The sequence below is a fragment of the Homarus americanus genome, unplaced genomic scaffold (assembly GCF_018991925.1).
Source record: "Homarus americanus isolate GMGI-L3 unplaced genomic scaffold, GMGI_Hamer_2.0 scaffold57980, whole genome shotgun sequence".
Classification (NCBI taxonomy): domain Eukaryota; kingdom Metazoa; phylum Arthropoda; class Malacostraca; order Decapoda; family Nephropidae; genus Homarus; species Homarus americanus.
In genome coordinates, this window is record NW_024716703.1 from 16,837,641 (window position 1) to 16,855,981 (window position 18,341).

Below are 18,341 nucleotides of genomic sequence, written 5' to 3' on the forward strand. Positions count from 1 at the left end.
AATCACCTACCACGCCTCCCACCATACCACCATACCACCAATCACCTACCACGCCTAGTACCATACCACCAATCACCTACCACGCCTACTACCATACCACATGTCACCTACCACGCCAAATGCCAGCAGCCCGCCTGCCACGACCATCTATACTCAGCAACACACCAGACACAACACTCACCAATACATTCCAAATTACACTAGACAGGACGAGTTAGGAGACACTTCAGTATACACAGAATAGTATACAGATACACACACGGTACAGTACGGTACATCGACACCTACTGTATGATACAACACTCAGATACACCCAAAGAGACATACAGTACAGTGTCTCTCCGTATTACGTGACATAACAGAACAAAAGCATTCAAAGATAGGAGGGAGGGAGGGACGGAGACTGTGATAACTGAGGAAGGGTGGTAAGGGAGTGCAGAGAGGAAGGGAAGGGAAAGGAAGGGAGGTAGTAGGGGAAGGGAGGGAGGGAGTGGAGGGAAGGGGGGAGGGAGCCACTAGCTACTACAAGACAGTGAGAGAGACGGTCGCGTGTGGTGGAACGCCTAAGTATAGACTCAAGAGGCGAGGGTGAACACTGTGCAACTATGCCACCTGCACCACCATAAACCACCTCCACCTGCACTGCACCACCATACACCACCTCCACCACCATATATCACCTCCACCTGCACCACCATATATCACCTCCACCTGCACCACCATACACCACCTCCACCACCATATATCACCTCCACCTGCACCACCATAAACCACCTCCACCTGCACCACCATATATCCACCTCCCATAAACCACCTGCCACCACCACCACCTATACCACCTCCTGCACCACCATATATCACCTCCCTGCACCATATACCACCTCCACCTGCCACCACCATATCACCTCCACCTGCACCACCACCTCCACCTGCACCACCATATACACTCCACCTGCACCACCATATATCACCTCCACCTGCCACCACCTCCCATGCACCACACCTCCTGCCACCTCCACCACCTCCACCTGCACCACCATATATCCACCTCACCTGCACCACCATACCACCTCCACCTGCACCACCATATATCACCTCCACCTGCACCACCATATGTCACCTCACTGCACCATATCCCACCTGCACACCACCATATATCACCTCCACCTGCACCACCCTATATATCACCTATGCACCACCATATACACCTGCACCACCATGCACCTCCACCATATATCACCTCCACCTGCACCACCATATACCTCACCTGCACCACCACCTGCACCACCATACCTGCCTGTATATCACCTCCACCTGCACCACCATGTATCACCTACCTCACCACCATACCTCCACCTGCACCACCATATACTACCTCCACCTGCACCATATATCACCTCCACCTGCACCACCATATATCCACCTCCACCTGCACCACCATATACTCCACCACCACTACCCACCTCCACCAGCACCACCATATATCTGCTACCCACCTCCACCTGCACCATATATCCCTCCACCTGCAGGTCACATCACCTGCCATATACCACTCCACCTGCCCACCTGCCACCATATATCACATCCATACCACCTACCACCTCACCAGCACCACCATATACCACCTCCCCTGCACCTTCACCATATATCACCTCCACCTGCCACCATGCCTGCCTGCACCACCATATATCACCCCCACCTGCACCACCATACCATATCCACCTCCACCTGCACCACCATATATCACCTCCACCTGCACCACCATGCACCACCATATACCACCTCCACCAGCACCACCATACCACCCCACCTGCACCACCATATATCACCTCCACCTGCACCTGTATACCATCACCTACACCTCCACCATATATCCCACCACCATATATCACCTCCACCTGCACCACCATATATCACCTCACCTCCACCTGCACATATACACCTCCACCTGCACCTATACACCTCCCATACCACCTGCACCATATCACACCTCCACCGCCACCATATATCCACCTCACCTGCACCATATACCACCTACCACCTGCACCACCAATATCTCACCACAACCACCTCCACCACTACCCAATACCCACCACCACACCTCCACACCCCCTATCCACCACCCTCCACCTGCACCACCATATAACACCTCCCACCTGCACCACCATATCACCTCCACCCACATATACCACCTCACCAGCACCACCATATCCTCCACCTGCACCACCACCATACACATCCACCTGCCCATATACCTCCACCTCACCACCACCTCCACCCAACCCTACCCCACCTCCACCACTACCCAATCACCTTCACCACCTATATCACTCCACCACCACCTATACCTCCACCACCCAATAGCACCTCCACCACCACGCGATACTACCACCACCTTATCACCACCTATACCACCACCATACCACCTCCATCACCACCACCCTATACCACTACCACCATATATCACCACCACCTGCACCCTATACCACCACCACCACCACCACCATACTCGTACACCACCACCACCACCATACTCGTACACCACCACCACCCTATACCACCACCACCCTAATACCAATTTTAGGTCAGTTGCAGGACCATCAGCACCTGCTCCAGCCGCTCCCACGGGCTGACTTCACTAGACTGGTTGACGGAAGCTACCTGACGGAGCGCATAGTTCCTGCAGATGTGTCAGCCGTCATAAAAGGGTTTAAAAACAAATCACCTGGTCAAAGTCACATTAACAAGAAGATCCTGGCTCAACTCCCCGACAACATGATAGAGTGGCTTGCTCATATATGCAACGCCTGCCTCGCCTCTGGATACTTCCCTAAGATGTTCAAAATTGCCGTTATTCGTCTCATACCAAAAGCAGGGAAGCCTCCAAACAAAGTCGAAAACTTTCGACCAATATCGCTGCTAGAGGTACCAGCCAAAATCTCTGAAAAAATAGTCAACAAGCGATTGCGGATGTATCTGGAGGACGAAGACGTGCATAATCCCCGCCAGTTTGGCTTCCGCCAGTACAAAGGCACATCCACCGCCATAGCTCAGGCCTACGAGCAGATCGCCAATGCCATGACTGGCTGCCTGCAGTGCAACATAGTACTGAGGGACGTCAGCAAAGCGTTTGACAAAGTTTGGCACGCAGGGCTGCAGTATAAGATCATACAACTGGGGCTACCCGAAAATCTGACGCGCCTGCTGTGTAACTTCATTATGGACCGCAGAGCCAAAATCAAGATGCAAGAACATTTTGGAGAAGAATTCTCACTATCGAGCGGCGTGCCTCAGGGCTCTTGTCTCTCACCAACCCTTTACACACTCTACACGGCTGACCTGCCACCCCCAATCGTCGGCAGCGAGTACGTCATGTATGCCGACGATGTAACACAGATCGTCACCTGCCCAGGAAGGTCCACAGCAAGGATGGCGCGACTCACTGCTCGGGCAATAGAGGAGATCTCGGAGTATGAAAATAAATAGAAAATAAAAACAAACAAAGTTTGTTGTTGTTGAGATTGTCGGACCGTAGTCCGACACGGGCCTTTGCCAATAGGCGGCCCGTTTGGTGGTTCCGGCTGGAGCTCCTGGAGCAGCCAGACCGGATTGGGATTGGAGGTGGTCCCACCTGCAGATTTGGAAGGATACTGCAGGTTGCAAGTGTGAGCGAACCCCCGATCAGTGGACGCTTACCACCAACCCCCACTCTTGGACGTGGTCAGTTTCGGAGTGGCGCGCCCCCCGAACTGGGATCCGCACTTGCTGGGAGAGGATACTTTCTAAGCTATCTGGGTGGTGGGTATCGTGTGATGACCCGGAGAAGGTGGTGAATGTGGTTTGTTTGGGCCTTTCGGGTTAGAGTGGCCGCTGGTGTTGTGTGTGCTTCTTGGGAGATTTGAGTTCTGTTTCGGAGGCTTTGTGTGACTTCGCAGTCGAGGAGATAGTGTTCAAGTGGGTTGGCTGCTGGCTCCTGACAGTAGGTGCATTCCATGACGTCATTTCCGATCATCTGCCAGGAGCACTTGTACCCTAGTCGTAGTCGATGAAGGCTGACTTGGGTTTGTCTTGGTGTTTTCTTGTCAGCGAAAGGTGGTTCCCCTTTTGTAGCCGCCAGGTACCATTTGGCTGATTGGGAACCAGCGTTGAATGCGTGAAGGAAGCTCTTTTTGATGTGGAGCTTGCTAGTCTTTCTGAGGTGATTCTTGATCTGTTGCACGCTTGCTGGAACTTGAATGTGTACGCTACTAGAACGTGTAGCTGCCTTGGCTGCTTCGTCTGCAACGTCGTTTCCTCCGATCCCTACATGACTGGGAATCCAGTGTAAGACGACTGGGCGGTTTTGTCTTTGGAATTCCTGTAGCTGTGCGAGGATCGAGGTTATGAAGTGGACGTTGTCTCTTGGTTGAATGTGTTGCAGCGCCTGCATGGCCAATTTCGAGTCCGTGTGAATTATGATGGACTTGTTGTGTTGTGTTGCAGCGTGTTGTAGGGTCTTTGAGATTGCTACCAGCTCTGTTTGTAGGGTGGAGCAGTCATTAGAAAGTCTCCATCGGAGGGTCTGACCTTGGGTGTAGAAGGCCGCTCCGGATGTATGATGTTTTGGATCCACCGAGCCGTCTGTGAAGTATGATGCTGCATCAGCCGGTGTCTCGGTGTCTATGGCTTCCAGAGTTATTTTTTTGAGGTCCTCCGTCTGGAGGTTGGCTTTACTATCGCCTAGGTCGGTAATTTTGAATGTGGCTGGTGGAGGGCTCCATGGTGGAGGAACTACGTAACCATTGTCTCGTGTGTCTTGGTTGTTCTTGACGAGTGTTTCTGCTTGCAGGTGTCGGATGACCTCGCTTGCCTCGTGCGACCAGGTGGCCCCTCGCACTCTGTGGTCGAGGTGGAGGGAGGCACTGATTCGAATTTTGGCAACTGTGGGCTTATCTGATCTACAGATTTTGGCGAGGAGACCGGCTGTCACCTGCTTGACTCGTACTGCCAGGGGTGGTAGTTCGGTTTCCATTTGCAAATTGCAAATTCTGGTCCACATGGGTGCTCCGAGCATGGTCCTGAGAGCATTATTTTGGATGACTTCTAGCTTAGCTATTTGGTCTTCTCTCAGTCCAATGAGTGCTGGAGCACTGTAATCTACCAGCGATCTGATGGCGGCCGTGTAGTAGGCTTTGAGCACATGAAGGTTTGCTCCTGCGGTTGTGCTGGTGAGCGACCTCATTATATTGTGTCTGCTCTTCGTCCTGTGCCTGAGATACTCGAGTTGCGGCTTGAAAGTGAGTTTCTGGTCAAACCAGATTCCAAGACACTGGTGGGCGTTGGTCCAGACTACCGGCGTGTTTTGTATGGAGAACATCTTGTCTGGTGTGTCTGTGCAGATGGCCATCGCTTTCGACTTGGCTGGATTTATCTTGAGTCCAAGTCTGTTGCACTCCTCTTCTATAAGTTGGAGTGCGTGTTGCGTGTTGGCTAGTCTGTTTGATCCTTTTACTATAAGCTGTAAGTCGTCTGCATAGCATAGGAGCTTGGCTGTTTGCCTGAAAGGAAGTTTGACAAGATTTTCCATCAGGACATTGAACAGCATTGGACTGAGGATGCCTCCTTGTGGGGTTCCGTTTTCATGGACCCTGTAGCTTGAGGTTGCTCCCTAAAAGCGTACTCTTGCTTCTCTCTGTGTGAGGTAGTTCTGGATCCACCCCAGCAACCTTCCTTTGACGCCTTTTTCAGCGAGCGTCGTTGTAATGGCCAGTGGAATTGCTAGTTTGAAGGCCTTCTCCAGGTCGAGGAAGACCACCAGAGCTGGTTTGTAGTCCACTGTGCTGAGTACCTCGGCGATGTTGTTGCCTGTGCCGGTGTTCTCGGTGTAAGCAAAGATGAGAGGGTGTGGGCTGCCTACTTTCCACTTGAGTCGGTTGAGAGCCATTCTTTCTCCCGTCTTTGCTATGCAGCTGAGAAGGGAGATGGGCCTCGGTTTGTCTGGTTCTCTGGGCTTCGGAATGGGCTGTATATCTGCCTTCTTCCATTCCGGTGGGAGTCTTTGTGCTGTCCACGAAGCATTGATGACTTGGAGCAGAGCCTCGTGTCCGGCTGTACCGGCATGAGAAAGAATGGAGTAGGTTATCCTGTCGGCCCCTGGTGCTGTGTCCTTGCTTCGTTTTAGCGACTTCTGGAGTTCTTGCTGGTTGAAAGGTCTGTCAGTGTCATCTTCACTGTTGCAGGCCTCTTCGATCATCTGGAGTCTGACCTGTCGCAGACGCCGTTGTGTCTCCTCCGCCTGTCTCGGGAGGTTTTTCGTTGCTGCTCGGTTAGAGAACAGTTTTGCAAGTCTCTCGGCTTCCTCTTCTGGGTTGGGATGGGTTGGTGGTGGTGGTGTTGCCTTCCCAGATGCCCTTCGGATCTGGGCCCACATCTTGCCAAGGGAGGTGTGCTCGTTCAGTTCGGAGCACCACTTGAGCCAGCTTACGTTTTTTATTTCTTCCTTCTCTTCCCTGGTATCCTTAACTATGACTTGCAGGAGATGTCTGTTTGTTTCCGTGGGATGTCTCCTGTAGTTTCTTCGGGCCATGTTCACTCTGTGGTTGAGTTCTTTCACCCTGGGACAGTAGTACCAGTAATCATTGTACTGTCTTGATGTGGGTTTTGTTTTTGGGATAGCCTCTTCTGCCGCTTGGTGAAACGCCTCGACCAATTGGTGGTGGAGGGTTGTCTCATCCACGGGTGCTGCGCCGGCCGGCTGTGATTTTTCGCGCCACTTAGCCAGGTGTTTCTTAAAGAGTCCCCAGTCTGCCTTTTGGGTATTGTATCTCCATCTCGGCGGGGGTGGAGTGGGGAGTTTGTTCACCTTCAGCGTTGTTAGGGTGGCGAAGTGGTCGCTGGTCAGCGTGGGGTGTATCTGCCAGGAGGCCGAAGGCTGTAGTGCACTGGAGACGAAGGTTAGATCTAGCCTTCCTCCCCTAGTGTGGGTGGGCTCTCCGGTGTTCAGGAGGCAGATCTCGGGTGTATCTTGAAAGGTGGTGTATAGGTGTAGGCCGTCTTCATTTGTGGGGCTTACCGAGCTTAGGAAGGGATGATGTGCGTTGAAATCCCCTCCTATGAGTGTGGCGTGGTCAGCGGCCGAAGCAAATAATTGAGTCACCTCCAGTGAGCCCCTTGGGTTCTTGTAAATGTTGTGAACAGTTAATTCCCGTTCTTGGAGGGTTACTTTGACGGCCTGTGTCTCGATGTTTTCCCCACATGGAAATTGCTGCGTGACCTCGGAGGAGGGTATGCTTGACTTGACCAAGATCATACATCCTCTTGTTGACGCCTGCGTGAAATGCCTCCTGTATGTCTTGTAACCACTGAATTTGAAACAGTGGTGTTCTTGTAGAAGTGTTTCTTGTAGCAGTATGATGTCAAGCTTGTCCTTGGCTGCTGCTTCTTGTAGGAGGTGTTTCTTGTTTTTGATGCCCTGAGCATTCCATGTTAGGATGTTCAGGGTGCTGATGTTTTCCACCACTGTTTCATCGGGGACTTCTGGTGGTCCTCGATGGAAATGTCCAAGTCGATTCCAACTGGATCAGGTTCATATCTTCTTGTTCTGTGGTTTTTGCCTTCTGGGCCGTGGTTCGGTTCAGGGGAGTTGAAACGTCCAATTTCTTTCTGGGAGCTGTCGGTATCTTGGGTTCTCTGGTGGCCTTCTTCGGTGTAGAGTGTACCTCGGCTGTCACTCGTGTGAGGACCGGCGTGGCTTCCTCCACTGAGGTGGCTGGAGCTGTGGCGACTTGCCCGAGGACGCTCCCCATGAGTATTTGGAGCTGTGTGGGTTGGATCTTGTGGCCCAGTAGTCCGGCTAGGCCCTCCGCGAAGGTTGTCAGTACCTTGGCTAGGTCTGATACGTGTATCATTCCTTCTGGTGCCTTGGTGTGTGCTTCTTTTGTCTTTTTCGTGGTTGTCGTTGTCTGCTGCTTGGGTGGCTGAGGTGTGGCCGTAGTGAGGCCAGGAAACTGGGCTGCACTTTGGGTGTTGACCAGCTGAGGAGGTTGGCTTTGTTGTTTTGGCCTTTGGGTTCCCCACACGAAGGTACTTGGTGGGGCTGGTGTGCAGGCGGTGGGGGCCGGTCTTGCTGCTGGTCGGTTTGCCTGGACCCTCTTTGTCCTCTCGGAGCATCCAGGGTTCCAGGCGTGGTGTTTGCCCCCGCAGTTGGCACACTTGGGGGCAATTTTTTCTCCATTTTTCAACTTGGTGAGGCAGGAGTGTGTGCCGTGCTTCTGTGCGCAGACTGCGCAGATTTCCTTGTACGTGCACCTTGTCTGATGGTGCCCGTATTTCTGGCATCTGAAGCACCGCAGGGGCTCTGGGACGAAGGGCCTCACTTCGTAGATCCCCCAGGTTTTGAGGTCTATGGTGCTGGGGGGTGAGCCGTAGTGCGTTATGAGTACTTGTTTTGTGGTGGCCGTCTTGTCGGACGGGGGAGAGCATCTCTCGGCTTTTAGGATCTTCGGGTGGTTCTCCAGGGGTTCGAGGGGTAGTTCCTTTGGGTACCGGAGGACTACCGACTTCATCAGTTTCTGGGCGGGGTCCAGCTTGGTTGATGCAACGGTGGTGGTGTTTTGCAGGTAAGTGTCGAGGGTGGTGGCGGAGTCCTTGTCTTTGGGGTGAATAATCATCTCCCCCTTTAGGTTGGGCCGCACTGAGAACTTGGCCAGTGGATTTAGCTTTTCCATCTCTGTGATGGCGGCATATGTTGTTTTTGTGTCCGTTTTCGTGATCCGGAATTTTGGCAGTGTCGTTGGAGGTGAGCTGGTGGTGGTGATGGGTGCCTTTTGGGCTGCTTGACGGCATTCGTTTCCCGAAAAAGCACGTCGGCGTTTTTTGTTTTCTACCTTCGTCCAGTTGTCGTCCTCAGTGGCGGTAGCAGTGGTGGTGGAGTTGTTGGAGGTGGTGGCAGTGTTCCTGCTTTTCAGGGCTTCATTGAAGGCGCGTAACTGGTCCGCTTTCTCTGTGCGGAGCCTGTCGTGGTTCGGGTCGTCAGGTTGGCGGTTCAGGAGGGGGTCGCGGTTAGGAGGGCGTATGCGCTCCATAACCGTTTTTTTTTTTTAATCCTACCTATTCCGGTTGAGTAAGTAGCAGAGGAATTTCAGCACTCCCCACTGGCTGGTGGTCGTAGAGTGGTTCCTGAGCTTCTCTCCCGGAGCCCCGTTGGGGAAGCCTACTTCCTAGTGTATGTGACTGCTCACTTATAGACGTGAGCTAAGTGTGCCTATTGGGGAAGGATAAGGATTGCTACCCTCTTTCCAGGTGGAACCGCACGATCACGGTTTTCCTGGAAAGACTCGGCTGGGATGGGTTTTTGCTCCAACCCCCTTTCGTGTTCACAATCTCCTGGGAGGGAGGTGAACAGTTACAGGGGGGACCGCAGGACGAATACACTTTTTGAGGGTGCAGGTCCCTAGGCCAGAGCGAAAAAAGGAAAAATAGCAGTAGAAGGAAAAGAGCTCAAACCACGTCGGGAATATCGCGCTATAGCTGCTCTCCAGCTGGAGTGTGGGTCACTCACACCACCAGTGGGGAGGGCAAGCTAATGCTCGATAAACCGAAAACGCTCGTGAGTTGTTGTCGACGGTGTCAGTCGTGGATGGTCCGGTCCGGGAAGATGGCCAACAATGGCACAAGGGAGAGGGCGGTCTTCACAGTTCCGGGTCCAGCAGGAGGTCTTGTTGAGAGGTCTTCTTAGTTCAGGAGCGATGTGTGAAGTGAAAAAACAAACAAAACGAAATTTGAGGTCATACCCATAGCCAAATTCAAACCGACCCCATTGATGATCGACGACGAAGAGATTGAGTACTCTAAACAAGGCAGGTTGCTCGGCCTCATCATTTCTCAGACGGGCATCATTCCCCACGTGAAGGACAGACTAAATAAAGTCAAAATCGCCGCAGCCAAATTAAAACGTTTTAAATTGATGTCTGTACAAGGCGCTGGTGAGGCCTGTGTTGGAGTACCCATTTATACCACTCGTCACACTCGGGAAGACTAGACTACAACAACTACAGAGCTTCCAAAGCAAGTGTTTGAGGTCAGCCAGTGGCCAAGCGCCACCCTACCAGGAGACAGTGGAAACCATCCACCTAAGAAATAAAACAGAGGCCCTCAACTTCAGGTTCCATCGCCTAGGGAAGAAGGTTTGGGACAAGCTCCTGGACGACCCTCACAGCCCAGACCACCTACGCGAGGAAGACATCAACGGAGGGCGACCCCACGCCTGGTGGCCCCGGAGTCTGCCCGCACTACAACAACCCAACCCGCGACCCATCTATGTCCGCCACAGTGATCCACCTTAGATTAAAACTTAGATGATATAAATTCACATTTAACAAGTCACAATCAAGTGAGTCCATAACGTAATACAGTATAAGAAGGTTAATAAACTTGTAATTGTAAAATCAATCTAGTCATTGTCTACTAAAATAACCATTGTGCAACCTCATTCTAAATCCTAGGTTTGCTTAGTTAGCCAACAAACTCTGTAATTTGTAAAACAAGGGGTGTCGTCCCCCTCTGTTTAACTCATTAAACTTCTTTTCCAACCTTTCCCCCCACGACTATATGTTGTGACTTCTCCATCCCTCATGTCTGGCTGTGCCTTGAGCCCCAGCATGCCTTCCATCCTTTCCCCACCTTAACCTAAAAAAACACCTCCACCACCGCTATACTACATCCACCACCTTATCCACCACCCCTATACCCACCACCACCCTACCACCACCACCTGCACCCTATCCACCACCACCACCACCCTATACCACCACCACCATATATCACCACCACCACTATGCACCACCATATCACCCACCACCTGCACCCTATACCACCACCACCACCACCTATACCACCACCACCATACCACCACCACCACCTATACCACCACCATACTCATACCCACCACCACCCTATGCCACCACCATATATCACCACCACCTGCACCCTATACCACCACCACCACCACCTATACCACCACCACCCATACCACCACCACCACCACCCTATACTACCACCACCATATACCACCACCACCATGCTCGTGCACCACCACCACCTATCTACCACCCACCTATCCACCACCACCACCACCCTGCCACCACCACCATGCCACCACATCCACCCCACCACCTATGCCACCACCACCATATCGTACCCACCACCACCCATACTACCACCATATATCACCACCACCTGCCTATACCACCACCACCACCACCACCCTATACCACCACCACCTACCACCACCACCCCATGCCACCACCACCACCACTCCCCTATACCACCACCGCCATATCACCACCACCACCCTATACCACCACCACCATATCACCTGCCACCACCACCACCCTATGCCACCACCACCATATATCACCACCACCACCTCCACCACCACCACCATATATCACCACCACCACCACCACCACCACCACCCCTATACCACCACCACCATATATCACCACCACCACCCTCTACCACCACCATATATCACCACCACACCACCACCACCTCCACCCTATTCCACCACCACCACCACCCTATACCACCACCACCACCCATATCACTACCACCACCACCATATATCACCACCACCACCACCCTACTACCCACCACCTGTCGCACACCACCCTATACCACCACACAACCCATACCACCACCACCTCCACCACCACCACCTATACCACCACCACCACCACCACCACCACCTATACCACCACCACCATGCCCACACCATACCACCTCCACCACCGCCACCCTATGCCACCACCATACCACCACCACCACCACCCTATGCCACCACCACCGCCTACACCACCACCCCTTTCCCACCACCACCATATATCACCACCAGCACCCTATACCACCACCACCATATATCACCACCACCACCCTATCACCACCACCACCATATATCACCACCACCACCTATACCACCACCAACATGTCACCACCACCACTTATACCACCACCACCACCATACCACCACCACCACCACCTATACCACCACCATATCACCACCACCACACCCTATACCCACCACCACCACCACCACCACCACCTATACCACCCACCACCATATACCACCACCACCACCCTATACCACCACCACCATACTACACCACCACCACCACCCTATACCACCACCACCATACCACCACCACCACACCCTATACCACCACCACCATACCACCACCACACCTATACCACCACCACCATATATCACCACCACCTGCACCCTATACCACCACCACCACCACCACCACCTATACCACCACCACCTATACCACCACCACCATCATCACCACCACCACCTATACCACCACCACCATACCACCACCACCCACCTATACCACCACCACCATACCACCACCACCACCCTATACCACCACCACCGTATATCACCACCACCACCCTATACCACCACCACCATAATCACCACCACCACCTATACCACCACCACCATATATCACCCACCACCACCTTATACCACCACCACCATATCCACCACCACCACCTATGCCACCACCACCTATACCCACCACCACCATACCACCTCCACCACCCACCACCTATACCACCACCACCTCATCACCACCACTCCCTATGCCACCATCACCATACACCACCACCACCACCCTATACTACCACCATATATCACCACCACCTCACCCTATACCACCACCACCACCTATACCCACCACCATACCACCTCCACCTCCACCACCACCTATACCACCACCACCATGCCTCTACACCACCACCACCTATACTACCACCACCATATATCACCACCACCTGCACCCTATACCACCACCACCACCTATACCACCCCACCATACCACCTCCACCACCACCACCCTATACCACCACCACCACCCTATACCACCACCACCATACTCATACACCATCTCCACCGCCAAACCACCTCCACCACCTTACATCACCTAAAATTATCGCCAGGATTCACTAATTCAACAGAGGAGCCACACCTTCACTATACCTAACTCTCACACATACTCGAGGCGGGGTGGGGGTGGGGAATACATAATCAAATAACTGGCAATAGAATCATATCACAGTAGACGTAGGCCCGGTAGCGTCATGTGAGCAGTTTCTGGGCGAAAGGAAACCAAAATTTTTCTCGGTGGTACACGCAGCTAAAAATTAACGTAGGCAAGATATATATACACACACACACACACACACACGCACACGCACACGCACACACACACACACACACACACACACACACACAAGGGTATAAGTTATGTTTATTCTTGCTCTGGTCTCTCTTCCCCATTTCTCTTCCTTTATCTCCTTCCTGTTCTTCTATCCTTCTCTCCTACTTCCAAAACATATTCATTCATCTTAGATTCTCTTCTTAATCAGTCTCGTTATATTCTAATTCTTCATAGCCCTATTTCTCCTTTTTGCTCTTTACTCTGATTCTCTTACTCTTCTCCTTTCTCTTCCTCTCCTCCCTCTCGTGCATAATACTGCACGGCTTTCAGCAAACACTACCCACTTGCAGCAAACAAACTCAACCAACACAGATACCGGGAATATAACAAGTCAATTTGAATACAATGAGAACACTCGAACAAATACAGACACAGGCACAAAAGACGACTTAACAAATATACAGATTTATATACATACACAGTGTACATACAGTATATATACCTCCATATATACAGAAGATTTCGGTACAACAGGAGTATATTATCCACCCACACTACAATTTATATACTGTACTATATAGACAAAAGGTGTATCTACAGTCTTGACATATGGACAACGAACCGTGGAAATGGAAAAAATAAAATAAACATTAGGCAACACACACACACACACACACACACACACACACACACACACACACACACACACACACACACACACACACACACACACACACACACACACACACACACACACACACACACACACACACACACACACACACACACACACACACACACACACACACACACACACACACACACACACACACACACACACACACACACACACACACACACACACACACACACACACACACACACACACACACACACACACACACACACACACACACACACACACACACACACACACACACACACACACACACACACACACACACACAGACACACACACACACACACACACACACACACACACACACACACACACACACACACACACACACACACACACACACACACACACACACACACACACACACACACACACACACACACACTACTACTACTACTACTACTTTGCTGTCACTCGGAATCGAGTATGACGATCATCCAGCTATGATACAATGATATGAGTTATTAGGGATGTCACCTAGCTTAAAGTGCGTTTTTTCCTAGCTGAGAAAAGATGCCCCGCCCCCTCCTCAAGAGTTACAGCTGATTGACTGTTGCAAATCTGTTCGATTTCGTCCTGAAGTAATGATGTATTTCTAAATGAGTCTATTCATAATTGTTGGGATGACCGTTTCTAGCGAGAAAGATATTTAGCTAAGTTATATAAAGATACATACATTCATCATTTCAAACAGGAGCACGTAGGAAGTTTATCAGAAATCTTATACGTGAATTAACTGTTAAACTCTGGTAACAAATTCCCGTTTTCGGAGGATGCATTTAATATATACTTATTTTTACCCACAATAAGTCATACTAAGACAAATTACGTATCAGTAAAACTACATTATGCAAAAACTAACATTTTAAAATATCAGAATCACATTGAAATATTACACGGCCCCTGAAAATTGGTGGATGAGTGTGACAGACTTGGTCGCTCCAGCGAACAGCCGTCAGCAGATGCGGGAAAATATGAAGTTGTTCTCATATTTCCCGCCTCAGGACGAAATCGAACAGATTTGCAACAGTCAATCAGCTGTAACTCTTGAGGTGGGGGCGGGGCATCTTTTCTCAGCTAGGAAAAAACGCACTATAATGAGTTTTGAGGTGACTAAAGAGCCCGATACGAGACCCGCAGCGTCGTCCACATTCGTTGCACATGTGGAGGGCTCCATCTACTGTGAGAGGCGGTGGCAGCGTATTTCCGACGTTGGCGCTTGTCTGTCTCGGTTTGAAGTCGGGCTAACTCGAAAGTATTAACACCTTCTCGTGTGGTGCTTCTCAAAGTGTTACGATGTGGAGTAATCGACTCGCAGGTGAGGGGATCGATTTGACACCTTTTCAAGTTTGTCTTAAGACTATCCTTATATCTTTTCAATTGCCCGCCGGCGTTACGTTTACTATTCGTTAGGTGACTGTAAAGTAGGTGCTTTAGCAGTCGACTGTCGTCCATGCGGGTAACAGGGCCATTCCAACATAGTTGTTATGGATAATGGTAGCCTCGATGCTCCTACAGTTGGTGTCAGCAAGAATACCGGCAACTGTTCTCTTGTCTTCCCAGCGAACTCGGAGGATGGAATGTAGACTACGTTGGTGAAAGTTTTCAAGTGCCTTGAGCTGCCTCCAGTATGTGATCCATGTCTCTCTGCCATATAGTAGGGTGGGCAGGACCACTGGTCGATATACGTGCAGTTTTGTGGATAATTTAGCTCCCTACAGCTGAAGTCACGATTTCGGAGTTCGCCCAAGGCTTGAGATGCACATCTGATCCGATGATGAATCTCTTCATCGATGTTTGCGGTGGTGGACAGGGGGGAGACGAGATATCGAAAGTAGTCAACATTAGAGAGGGTAGTACCGTTAAGCTGGATGGATGAAGGAGGTGTTTCTGAACCAGGGCAGGTTGAAAGAGAATCTGAGTCTTACGCACATTCACCTCAAGGCCGAAGTGTGCATACGCGTCTGCATAGGTGTTCAGGATCTCCTGTAGGTCGTGTTCAGTGTGAGCATCAAGGGTGAGTTCGTCTGCATACTGAAGCTCAGTAATGGAAGCTGCCGACACCTTTGTTCTTGCCTGGAGTCGTCTTATGTTGAAAAGAACCCCCTTCACCCGGTACTCGATGTTCACCCTGTTGGCTAAATTGGCACTGGCACGAGTAAGGAAGGCAGCCAAGAAGATGGAAAGAGAGTTGGTGCCAGTACACACCCTTGTTTAACCCCTGTTTGGATGGGGAAGAACTCAGACTGGGTGCCGTTGTGCAGGACACTGCCGTTCATGCCATCGTGAAGTTACCTCACAATGGCGATGAATTTTGGTGGGCAGCCAAAACGGCTGAGGGTCCACCAGGGGGCTTCCCTGTTGACCGAGTCGAAGGCCTTGGTTAGGTCGATGAAAGCCATGTACAGGTCACGACGCTGTTCTCTGCACTTTTCCTGTATCTGGCGGGCAGTAAAGATCCTGCCAGTGGTGCCACGTGATGGTCTAAAACCACATTGAGATTCTGGGAGGAAGTTTTCCGCCTCAGGAAGAAGTCTGTTTAGGAGGGTGCCAAGCACTTTTGATTGCTCGTGCTGGCGCTGGCTTTACGTCAAGGCATCTTAAGAGTTGAAATATTTTTTGTTTTTAAATATATTTAATTCACCTTTTATCATCCTATCTCTGTATATGTATAAACCGGTCTGTATTTTCTTTTTATTAATTTCTAGAATCGTATCTTATATTCTTCTTGTCCGATATTTTAAGAATTTCTGACAGGGACAAATATCACCTTCCCTGACTGTCTAATATTTCTACTTCGATGTGTTAATATTTTACACCATTACAAGTCCACCTCCCCTAACCGCCCCCCCCCTTCCATAATATTTAATAGCTTCGTGCTGCCAACAAGGCCAAAGAGGGGAGAATGACTGAGGGACCTGGAGTGCATACCTAGATGGTCCTCCATTTGAAAACTTAATTAACATTCCTCTCCCTTTTGTCTGACCTCATTCTTCTGTCTCCCAGTTCTTGAGTGTGTGTGTGTGTGTGTGTGCCTTACAATGCATCCATATGTATGAATGCGCATTACTGTGTGTGTGTGTGTGTGTGTGTGTGTGTGTGTGTGTGTGTGTGTGTGTGTGTGTGTGTGTGTGTGTTTCAATGCATCCATATGTATGTATGCGCGTTACTGTGCATGTCTGCGTTACTGTGTGTGTGTGTGTGTGTGTGTGTGATACTTTAAGTGTTTGTGTTTGCTCCCTGTTATTGTTGCCGGCTGCAGGTACAGGATTAAACACAACACAAACACCTACAGCTTCCTCCCACAGGCTCAAGACGTAGTGACTCCCTGAGGTTTATATTCACCTATAAAGTGATCTTACAGAAATCTTACCTTCAATATGTGAGGGAGTAATTTAGCTAATCCCTGACCCTGTTTAAAAAAATCCACCACCCTGACAAAAAATAATTCCAGCACATGAGACACATCAAGAGAGAACCTACACCTCCCCTATTAATACCCTTCCCGATACACTACCATATGACCTGATTACTATTAACGCAAAATAAATCTCAAGACAAATTCAGCCCCGTGTGTCTGAATGATGTTGAAATATACCTCAGCATTATGGCTGCTGGCGTATACAAATCGGTGTAGCCTTAATGTACAAGAGCTCAGGAGGTGTTGCAGGTGTCGTGTCACAAAGGCAACACGCCAGTCACTTACAATTCGATCATGATATTCAATAAATTTCACTACTATGCACAAATCCACCCAAATGATTATTCTTAATACAGTAGAGAAAAAAACTTCCTGTGGGTGTGTGACAAGGCGAGAAGATGAGCACAAAGCACGATGACGGGGAGCCAGACCAAAGGGGGAACACGGAGTAGACGACTTAAGAAGACTGAAGTGAGGGAAGACAGTGTAAGGAATAAGACGGTATAAACACACTGGGAAGGACATCTGCTCAGCCCGCGTGAAGCAGTAAATGGACAATGGGTGAAGCAGGGAGATAATGAAGGACGAGGATGTAACAAGAGATTGGTACAGTAATACAAAAAAGAGAAAAAAATTTAAGGAAAAAAAATACATTAAGAAAAACCGCTAGTACACATAATATAGCCACTGGGTATCCAGAGACTTCCCGAAAAAGAAAACAAAATCATGAAAATCGAACCCAGGTCTCATGCTTAACGTGTACAGGGAGAGAACCAAGTGAGCCACAGGTGAACCACTACAGAGAGAGGATGAAGACTGGGACCAACGGACGAGATAAATTAATTAAACTTCCGCTTGATCAAACTGATTCAATAAACACGATAGAAAAACTGAGACTTGAAACGTGCGTAAGTATGAGTCTGTGTCAGTGTGTTTGTGTACGCGTGTGTGTGTGTGTGTGTGTGTGTGTGTGTGTGTGTGTGTGTGTGTGTGTGTGTGTGTGTGTAATAATAATAAT